The sequence below is a fragment of the Agelaius tricolor genome, unplaced genomic scaffold (genome assembly GCF_023055355.1).
Source record: "Agelaius tricolor isolate 1412-34295 unplaced genomic scaffold, bAgeTri1.0.p SCAF_13, whole genome shotgun sequence".
NCBI lineage: Eukaryota > Metazoa > Chordata > Aves > Passeriformes > Icteridae > Agelaius > Agelaius tricolor.
In genome coordinates, this window is record NW_027269273.1 from 12,316,407 (window position 1) to 12,324,482 (window position 8,076).

Genomic DNA, 8,076 nt, shown 5'->3' on the forward strand with positions numbered 1-8,076 from the left:
TAAGAAAAAACCCCCAAGAGACTGATTATAGCAATATACAACAAAGAAGTGATGAGCATATAATTTGCTTTGGGTTTTGTGGTTTGTTTCCTTAAAAATGCTCCTTGCTTTGGATGTAATGTGCAGTCTGTCTACATCCACACCATATTTCTTAACCTTCACACTGAATATTCTTATATACAAATTTATATATATAAACATATCTTTTTACATAAAACATCTTATTACATATAATAAAACAGATATTTATTTTAACAGTTTAAAACAGATCAAGGTATTTCTTAGTTAAAAAAAAAATTAAAATTTTAAATTCCAGGGTTGAAATCTGATCTCCAGAAAAGAGCACACTAAGTAATGACTGCAATATCTGGATAATACTAGCTACATTCACCACTCATTCTGTTTAAACAATGCTGACTCCATGTCACCGAAACAAGAAGTGGAGTTCAATCCACAAAACCTTTTTTTCCTCCCCTCTCACCTCAATTACCAGGGCTATGCTTTCAACACCAGAGCAACACTCATTTCAAATAAGGCACCAGGGAATGCTACTTTTTGGGGAAAGGCATGGGGGGTTTGGGGACAATGCCCTCAAAGCTTTCTTTTGCTGCCCTCCACCTCCAGCAGCTGCATTCATAACAACCAGGACAGGCTCATTTTACTTGCCAGGGACGACAATCACCAGCTTCCAAGCCACAAGAGAAAATGGCTCTCTGGGGCCACGTAGGCAGCTCAACCACTGTGAAATTCATCTCCTTACCTCCTTTCTGGTAAAGAAACACACTCATGAAACTTGCAAAACCCAGGTAGAAGATGAACCTCTAAGGCAGCACTGGAAAATCTTAAAGATGTGACAAAGCAGCCTTCACCAATGTCTCACAATCTAGCCACTTCAGCAGAGTCAGTGTCTCAGCCCAAATACACAGCAACAATTAATGCCCCAGGAGCTACAGCGAGTAGGCTGGCAGAGCACCCTGCACATGCTACCACACCACAGGGAGAAGATTAAAAAGACAAAAACCAATGCTGCTTCAGGACAAGCCCATGCTTGAACAGCTCCAGCCCTTCCCCCAAAGCCAGTGCTCTGGCAGGTCGTGAGAAAGCCTCGACTGTCTAGTCCAAAGTCTCTGCATCCGCCCCTGGGGAAGGAGGAAAAACAGGCTTTCCACCTCTCAGGATGATGCCAAGAACAACACAGTGCCATTCAGAGATCAGGGCAGCAGAGGCTGTGAAGGGACACAGTCAGTGCTCCTTCCAACACAGACCTCAGTCTGCAACAGCTAATTACAAACACCAGCAGAATTAGTAGGTGCAGAGCTTGGACACAAACACTTCCTAACCTGTGCCTTCATTAAAATGAGGAACACAGCTCCTGATGGAAAAAAATTTGACAACACAGGAAACTGCCACCTGAATGGGCAGACAGTACAGTGTGATTGGCTACACAAGCAGCACATCTCAGATAAAGCACCACCACAGAGCTGAACTGCACCTTCCCCTCTCACTTGCCCCAGCTGCACAGGCTCTTTCAGTTGAACCCTCTCCTGTTTTGCAAGGGCAGACCACTGCTATGACCACTTAGTCAAAATATCCTTTGCAAGCTCAGCACGAAGGACACTTGGCAAAGGAAGCTGCCTTGCTGTCTTCCAAGAGCCATCTCACCAACTGCTTTCCAAGAGTCATCTCACTAATTGCCTTCCATTAGTTTCAAGTCAGACAGCTTTTTTGATGAACCTTCCTGCTCCACAGGCTCACCACACAGCCAATCTGAAGTTACTCAGGGCAGGGTGGAAAGCTTTGCTTTTGTTGTTAACCTTTATTAGATACAGCTCCACCACTGCAGGCATATTTCACCCCCATAAGTCCTTCCCTGAGCACCATCTAATAACAAAGTCTTGAGGGAAAAGCAATATGCATCCAAAGAATCAGCTCCATACCCTGGCAGCCAGAAGGCTGCTGTCCCATAAAAACCAAAGTCCAAGCTCTCAGGTGCCTCCCTTCAGATCCAAGTTACTTGAGGCTATTTCCCTTTGTTTTCTATTCCAGAAGTTTCTAGACGCCAGCAAACATATTTCAGCACCCATTTTATGCCCCAAAGCAAGAGTACACAACTTGCCAAGCTGAACAAATGAGGTTTTAAAAAATTTTAAAATTCACAGCATTCAGCTGCCTCCAAATACTCTGCTTCATCCTGCAAGGGCAGCAACTCAAACACCTGACTTGGTTACCTTCAAGTCCATCAATTATTTAGACAAAGCTCCTTTCCAGAGAGACTCAAGTATCAATTATTTAGTCTTTGAGCAGGAAACAAAAACTGTTAAGAGAGGAAAACAGACTTCTGGAAAGGGCTGTTGGGACACATGAACACGTTTGAGGTTGTAGACAAACAACCTGCCTGAATCAGTACGAGAATGCCAAAATAGAACAGCCCCTAAAGCCAAAAGCTCACATGCACACACGAGCTCATCAAGTGCCAGAGCCAATTAGTGCCAAAGAGCCCCAACTACATCAGGGGGTCTCAGGACAGCTCTTCCCATGGAAGACCTTTATCAGTTTGGTATAAATGCCTGTTCTCTAGCCCAGGAGCACAAAATAAAGACAAGCTCTTTTCCAATACTCCAGAAGCCCTTTTACAACACCAAGACAACATTCAACCACGCTCACTACAAAGATCAAGGGGAAGCAGAGCCATGGGTTTATTACAGCCTTGCCTTTCCCACTCAGGTTCAGATTAAGAACGAAGACAGGCCTAAGATTTTCAGGTTTTGCAGAACTTCTAAAGACAATGACACAGCAAGAGCTCTCAGAGGAAGCACAGATAAAGCATTCATCTTAGGTATGAGCAGAAATCCTTCCACTCACACATATCACACATAAGCTGTGGTACAATGAAAAGGACAAAACAAAAGTTGCTTGGCTCCCAAAGAGTTGAAGAAAGACAGGAAACACTGGAGCAAAACAAGTGCTGATCCCTCCCCCCTGCCAAATGGGGATTGAGACACACTTTGGATCAGAAAAGAAAATATACCTATTTTTAAACCCAGTTAAGAGCCCTGGGTTTGGATACAGTTCCTATTGTGGCCAGCATATTTTATTTTCACTTGTTAAAGGTTTTCTGCACAAGTGATAACAGAATTCATATGTGAATAACCAAGCAGAGTGATTCTTCTATCTGAGGGCTTCAGTTCCAAGAGTTATGTCAGATTGGTCAAAAGGTTTAGCAAAAGCCTGGCCATTCAAGGCAGTTGTTTCAACTACAAACATCACAATCTCTTATGCAGTCAATTTTTAAGGATCACTACTTTTGCAGGTGATCCTCAACACCTGCACTTTGCTATTATCCTCACCTGTGACATTCCCCAAAATAGAAGAATTTCCCAACAATGATTTTTCAGCTGACCATCTGAAAGCAGATTTCATCCAGAATAAAGTTGTTTTACAACACAAAAAGAAGTTCAAATATGACATTCAGCTATAGTTAAGTAGTTAAATTGCACATTTAAAATTAAGCCATCAGAGCTTAGACATTTCATCCCTTCCCCTTCTTTTTAGATTGCGGAATCAAAATTCAGATTCCCGTATTCTTGGGAAGAGCCAAACTGTTACTCCTTAAAACCCACACATACCTAACCTTGATAAGCTTTAGTCTGACTATCTCTGACGTTGTTCTTAACCTTCATGAGATACTTTTGACTGAGCATGAGCAAAAGAATTCAAGAGAAGGATCCTGCTCCTGTCCAAACTGTGCCAGGGGCTGAAGGCAGCATCAGGAACTCCACCCAAGCCACCAACAGCAAAGCTTTGGAAGAGCCAAAGACTTGAGGACTGGGGCAATACCAGAGAGGAAGACACATGACCATTCTTTGGATCTAGAATATAACCTCTGCATCTAGAAATAACTTCTGCTTAATTCCCCTTTAGTAACAGCCTGCACCATTTACTGTTGGAGGGTCTAATTTACTTTGTCTGAGCGACTTCAGCTTGAAGCAAGATGCAAACCACAACACGTTCATGGATTTTGTGAAGTGCAGCTCTCTTAGCGTTAGAAATGTACCACAGGTGGCAAAGTGTGAGAGTCTGTTCTACCAAAAAACAGGAAGTTTTGACACAGGAAGCCACAATGCAAAGCAACATGGCACAGAGAGCTCACAAGTGTGCCCAAAATCCACACATTTTTTCCATACCCCACCCAGGTCAAATTTTTCGTAAAAGCAAAAGAATAAAGGGAGGATCTGTGGAACAGTTTTGACAATCATTCTGTGAACTACACTTCCCCTCACACAAACCCCAATGAGAATTCTGAACTAACACAGGGACATCAAAACAAGCGTTTAATTTATTCACACTTATCAGTGCTCACTGTGCCACACCTAATTCACAATGAGAAACCTGACAGACTAAGAGAATCGATTGTAGCAGTTTGTCAGCAGAAAAATTCCTCTTTTTTCCAAACACCCATTTACAGGTAATGGCACATTAGTAGCCACCCAATAAAGCTTTATAAACTAAATTAAAAAAACCCTCTAAGAAAATCAGAGGTCAGCCTCCAAACAATCCAATATTTCTCAGTTATTCATTAGAAACATACAATAAACCCATTCATCATCCAGATATAACCAGATTCACAAGACACCACGTCAACAATTTTCTTGCTACACCCAAGAACAAAAAGTTATGCCTTCAATACCAAGGAAAGTATCCCAATTAAACAGCATCTTAGGGCTCAGAGCAAGGGCTTTTTATGGTCCTTTCATTAAGTATTACAAGGCCTAACACCAGTAAAAGGCAGCCCAGAACACACCCCCTTGCAGTGCTGTGAGGTATGAAACCCATGCGAGGGCTCTGCACAGACACGGCTCCGAGCAAAAGATCACACTGTTTCCTTCTTTTCTGCCACCCTCTGCTCCCCACAAGGAGGAGGAAGGACAGGAAAGAGGCTTTAAACGGGAAAGTTTGTCTACAATGCACTAAATGTCACACAAAGCCTGTGCCCAGAAAAAAGAACAAGACTTAAATGGGTTTTCTCCTGATTCGGGGACCAGAGATAATGCTACAACACAAAGGGAGCTACAAAGGAAGCTAACTGGATCAACTTATACTAAAAAAAAAAAAAAAATCACACAGAGCACACACCACCCAGAAAATCAGCTTTCCATGATCATGATTTAGACCCAGACTGCACCTTCAGCAAGTACACCTAGGAACAAGATCAACAAACATAAAACAAAATGCCAACTGTGAAACTTACTTGTTTTTACTTGTAACTTACATTGTTTTTTTCAATATAAACACACTTACAAACTCTTGGAAAGCTATTCTAAAAATTCCTGTTTCAGTGGCATTATAGTTTTGAACAAGACAACCTTTTAAGGACAGGCAACAACACTATATTCCATCCTCCAAGAACAGAGCTAAAAGGATATAGGTCAAACCCTAAAAGTGCTTTCTTCCAGTGTCATCAACCAAAGGATAAAGAACACCATTCTACAAACACAAGTGTCCTGAATTCCTCTAAAAAACCCAAACACACAATCCAAATCCAAAGTTGCAAAGCAGTTTCCACCACAGCTCATTCCCACTTCACACCAGTGACCAGACTTGAATTCCCACCTGATCCCTTCTCTCTGCACACAATTCTTCAGTCAAGCAGATGCTGCTAGCACCTCAACCTTCCACACCAAAAGCTTCACACATTTATTGTGAGTATAAAATGTCTCAGGACTGATGCCTTACTCCCTGCTGGAGACAGCCAGGAGAGAGATGGATCATCTCACCAGAGAGCACTTAGGAACAAGACACACCCTGTGCTTTCATTCTCTAGGAACTGCTCTCCTTCCATTTCATCCAGAGTTCTAGGTCACAAGGCTTATGTCACTGTAACAAACAAACAAAAACCCAACCAAACTAAAAAGCAGTGCGGGAAGAATTTTGTTCTGCCTGTTATTTTAAAACATCCTTCACACCTCCACCACCACCTCCCTGGAAGATCCACTAAAGAAAGGAAAAACCACCCAAACAGGTAGCTCCTTTTACAGCATGGGATAGGTTTCTTCGTGAGGTTTTTTTGTTTGTTTGTTTGTTTTTTTGTAAATTCAAAATGTCTCAAAACGCTAAATCTACCTAGAGCACGGAACATAAAGCAAGAGCCAAAACGGAACTGACCACGGAGCATCACCTCTGGTACCCCGCGCTCCACGGCCGGGCCTGCTACGACAGAAGGCTGAAAGGGGGGGCAGAGAAGTCGATCGCTACCACAGCCGACAGCCAAATTAAGTTAAAAGATTTTAAAAATTAAGTTACGGGCCTCAGTCCTTACGCCCACTGGGCCGTGTCTCCCTCTAAACACCGGGGGCTTAGGGCAGGGGTCGGCAGCCGCCGAGGCGACGGCAGAGAAGGGAGTAGGCGAACTCTGGCTGCAGCACTCCGAAAGGCCTTTTTCTGTTATTTTAATTTTTGTTATTATTACTATTTTTCTCCCGCGTGGCACCTCAGCGAGACACGCTAGCGCGAACTCCCAGAGGAAGCCTCACCCGGCCTCTCGGGCTTCCTTTAATGGGAAGGACAATGGCAGGGGCTCGCCACAGCCCGCACCGCCAGGAGGCTCCGGCAGCAGGCAGGGGCTGCTCCCGCCCGGCCCGCCAGCCCCGGGGATGCTGCAGGGCGCGCACTGCTCCGGGGAGAGGGGGCACAAACGCCGGCGTTCCAAGACGGGGAGAACAAGGGGCACTCCGGACGGCGCGACCCCGGGGCAGAGGGCGGGCGGCACTCACCGGGGCAGGCGCCTGCTCGCTAAGTTTCGCCGAGCTGGGCGGAGGGTGAGGCGGCGGTCGGCGTAGGTCCCTCGGCTGCCTCGGCTAGTCCATGGACACGGCAGCGCTGCCGGAGCCTCCTCCCCGCGTCAGCTCGGCCGGAGCGCCAGGCGTGCCCGCCGGGCGTGCCCTTGTGCCGAGCCGCCCCACCGCTCTCCCGCCGGGCCCGGCCGCGCGGAAATGAACGGCCCGGCCCCGCCCGCTCCGCGCTCCACACAAAGGGGGCGTGCAGGAAGCCCGGCTCTGCCTCCGGGCCCCGTGGCTCCCGCCGGGACCGCCCGGCAGGCGCCCCTCCAAGCACCTCCGGGGCCGGGCGGGGGCTGAGGGCGGCCCCCGTCCCTGGCGGTCCCTCCCCCGCAGCCCTGCGAGCGCGACCCCTCGGTGGGGCCCGCGGCTTTGTTGTCCCGGGCTCATTCGTGGCCGGGTGCCTGCGGCCCCCGCCCCGGCCCTGCGTACGGGGCTCGGCCCAGCCCAACCCGCCCCGGCCGCGCCTCAGCCCGCAGGGCTCCGGAGCGTGAGCCAGAGTATCAGAGACAGCACATGCCGAGCGATACTGCAGGCACGGCCGAGCCTACCTGGAGAGCCGGAAAGCGAAAGAAACGCGCATGAAATAAAATGATCCTGAAGAGTATTTTGAGTCTTCGGGCGTCCCAGGGAGTCTTCTATGCCTCCCGAGAGAGACGCTGAGAAGAGAGGAGGAAGGGGAGGGTAGGGCTGAGCTGTTTAAAGCCGTGCAGTTAGCGGGTGATAGCTCCCACCTGAGGCAGAAGGGAAATGCTCCCCTGCCGTCTCGCTTGGCTCCCGACCTCCACGCTCCCCTTCTGTTCCCTCTCCACACCTTGTGATCTCCCTTGACACTGGTAAACATTTCTGTCACCTTCATTCCCATCCTCATACATAAAGCAAAACTCATGTCTTCAGTGCTTCGCTGTGAAAATACATTTGTGGCAGGAAGGCAAGGCCAAGGGAGGTCGTGCAGCACCACCGTGTTCTTACCGGCTGCCTCATATTATTCTACGCTTTCTTCACCTGCTCCAGCCCTTGGACTTGGAGGAATTCCTCATTCCCCCGGTCAGGAACAAGCCTGCTCACAAAGACAGCAGCAATCGCACTGAAGCGAAAGGAACTGTTGCGCAATCAAATGGTATGAGCTTAGCACTTCTCTAGTGTGCTAATTCTCCACTCATCAGAGCTGACAACCAAAAGCATGCTAGAATTTATAGTAAATGCATATTTCTCCTCATCCGACCCCTTCTGATGTCTGACA

At 47.2% G+C, this 8,076-nt stretch overlaps 1 protein-coding gene across 3 annotated transcripts in view; it reads right to left on the reverse strand.

Annotated features, from left to right (window-relative positions):
* Positions 1 to 7,828, reverse strand: part of TSPAN14 (tetraspanin 14) — a 34,496-nt gene extending 26,668 nt beyond the window's left edge. Inside the window, exon 1 of one of the 3 annotated variants that reach the window (XM_071438749.1) lies at positions 7,806 to 7,828. The gene's annotated coding sequence lies outside the window, so the exon portion shown is untranslated. Of the gene's footprint in view, positions 1 to 6,770; positions 7,144 to 7,384; positions 7,559 to 7,805 lie in introns of those variants that run through there. The other 2 variants (XM_071438748.1, XM_071438747.1) reach the window with 2 other exon arrangements.
* Between the last annotated feature and the right edge of the window lie 248 nt (positions 7,829 to 8,076).